This window comes from Anneissia japonica, unplaced genomic scaffold (genome assembly GCF_011630105.1).
Source record: "Anneissia japonica isolate Jap-2015-1 unplaced genomic scaffold, ASM1163010v1 scaffold288023_len281633_cov177, whole genome shotgun sequence".
Taxonomy (NCBI): domain Eukaryota; kingdom Metazoa; phylum Echinodermata; class Crinoidea; order Comatulida; family Comatulidae; genus Anneissia; species Anneissia japonica.
In genome coordinates, this window is record NW_022714865.1 from 150,466 (window position 1) to 153,649 (window position 3,184).

Sequence of the window (3,184 nt, forward strand, 5' to 3'; positions counted from 1 at the left end):
AATAAATAATAATAATAATAATATGAATAATAATAATAAAAAATCGAAAATTATTTATTATTTATATGGTACTATAAATATATGTACTATATATATATGTAATAATAATAATATCAGCAAAAATTTGAATATATAATGTTAATGCTAAGACTAATAATTAATATTAAAACTAACGGTAATAAAAACAACAATAATAATAACAACAATGACAACAATAATAACAGCAATAATAATAACAATTAGTAAAATGTAGTACCAGTAAATGACTTGTGGCCGAGATGACTCGTGGCCGAGTTGATTTGTGGCCGAGATGACTCGTGGCCGAGTTGACTGTAGCCAAACTTTTTGTGGCCGAGTTAACTTGTGGCCGAGTTGACTGTGGCCGAGTTGGATCGAATTCGCCTATCCTGCCTGTGTGATCCGTAGGTCTGGGCTAAAAAAAAGAAACGGCCTAGGCCCTAGACCTAATCATTATTGATAATTTTAACGTCCATATTCAATAACAATTTAATCTTCTTTTATTACTGCATCAGATTATTTGGCTCTTTTTATTAGTCTTTTTAGTCTTATTTTATTTTTACCATATATAAAGGAAGTGGATATATTTACGTGACCGTAAACAAATCAGTGAACGATATCTTTGCGTGAAATAATGCATCATCGGTCACGTAAATTTATTGATTCTTTATCTGGTAAAATGTAGGTTAATGTGAATTCAACTTTCAGCACTCGAAATTAGCGTCGGCCCAAGATGTGGTGCCCAAGCTAACCACGGCACTGATTTAATTTTAATTATAATTTTGATTTTATTATTAAGCGTAATTTAATTTTTTAATTTTTCTACAATAGATCCCTTGCAATGTTTAGGGCGCCGCCAGCGTTTCAGCCAGGTCCAATGTAAACATTGCAAGGGGTCTATAGTATGTAGTATCATTAAATAAATTATTAAATCATTGTGATAACTTTTCAAAAATAAAAGTGACATTATCAGCTGGAAATATTTGTGTTCTTTTCATTGTACTCATGTCATTTGTTGAATAACATTTTAATGTCTTCATTCAAACAAATTTACAGACACTAACAAAAACAACAACATTGTTACAATATAGTCTTCAGTTGGGTCGAGAGTCAAGCCACTAGCCCCAATCGAGTGCGAAGAAGAACATTGAAAAAGGCCATGTTTATAGAGCATGTTATTCACACTCTACGAACTGCCAATCTTGTTTTTGTGACGACGTAGCAAATGTGTTTGATTATAACATTAAAAAGATTTGTTTGGTTTTGCTTTATTCTGTATCTTACAGAAAATACACACATGTTGTTAACTTCTTGTTTCATAGCATACTTTGTAGAGTGTGGATTGCATGATCTCTAAACGTGGTCTTTCTCGATGTTCTTCACGCTCGATTGGGGCTAGCAGCTCGACTCTTAACCCGAATAAAGACTAATAACAATGTTGTTTTTGTTAGTGTCGGTAATGTTGTTGAATGAAAAAATTGAAATGTTATTTACTTTGTGATGATTGACTACAACACTACAAGCTTAGGCCTAGAAGAATATCGTTTTGATGTCGTGATAATTGAGTGCTAGATTTAGCAGGGAACCTCCATGTTTTGGCGTAGGCTTGGTATTTTACGTTGTCATGTGTATTCATTCAACAAATAACGTGAAATGTAGTAAGAGTAAAATGAAAAGAACACAAATATTTCCAGATGATCATATTACTTTTATTCAAAAAGTTATCACAATGATTTAATAATTTATTTAATGATGTTTGAAGTACATACTATTGTAGAAAATTAGATTACATTTAATAATAAAAACAAAATTATAATCAAATCAGTGTGCGGCTTGGACCGACGCTGATTAACCAGAATCGATAAATTTACGTGACCGATAATGCAAGTTTACGAAAGTATGACTGCGTATGTTTTATTTATTTAATGTAACTATATCGTTATACTGATATTTTTATGTCATGTAAATATATCCACTTCCTAAAGTAAAATAAAAGGTGTGGACCATGTACAAATGTGCCAAGGTCAAGGCTAGAGTAGTAGTAACTCAGCTGTAAAGGCCAACTTAGACATCGTCGGCCGACGAATTATTAAACATGTTTAATATTCTACGACGCGACTGCCCCGACGCACACCATCGCGTCTGCGTTTAACTCACACAGACCCGACGCGACAACAAATCGCATCGGGCAGCGTCGTACGGCGCTGTCTGAGTAAAATGTCTTCAATGTGTTCAACAATCTGCAATGCATTTCGGTGTCCATGGCATAGGTAGGCTAATTATTAATATTACTTTCAGCTGCAGGCAAAAAAAAATAATAGATACATAAAATATCATTTTCTCCATTGCTCCTCCAAAGTTTCTGAAATAGGATCCCAAAAGACTTCAATCCATCATGCCAAAAATCACAGTTGTTTCCAAAATAATCCTTCTTTCCTAATGTACAATACAATAGTCCTTTTCTATGATCATGTATCCTTTGGCAAAATCTGCTATTCAGACTGTAAAATAGGATTTGAGCAGTAGATAATTTACGCCTATAAACCCATCTGTATGGGGTGCCATACGCAGCAAAAGTCCATGTTAATATCAAAATGTAATTGCAAAATTCAATGTCTGATTTATCAAAACGTAGGCGTAAATTTCTCAAAATGTAGATCTAGTTTCCCAAAATGAAGTTCTAATTTTTGAAAACGTAGTTCAAATTTTCCAAAATGTAGTTCTAATTTCTTTAAAATGTAATTCAAATTCAAAACGTAGGTCTAACTTGATCAAATGCCCTCTCCAAATTATATTCCAAAACGTAAATCAAAACCCAGCCTGGTTTGAAATGCATTTTACAACAGACACACAAAATGTAAATCAAAACTAGTCAGCCAAGCGTGACGTGGGCCTGTTCCATTAATTATGGGGGAATCATTTTTCGCTGCAGTTTAATGCCGTGAACAACGCTTCCCAGTGCGTCTGCTAATTTTTAATGGTCAGGGTACCTCGATCACAAGCCCTATGCTAGGCATTATAGGCAATGTGGGTTGGGATTTACAACAAGGTCTTGGACTAGGCCTCTATACTATAGTAGGAGGCCTGGTCCTAGTCTAGGCCTATAATATACGGTAGTAAAATTCTGTATAAGTACCGTAGTCATATGATTACAGGTTTACATTGT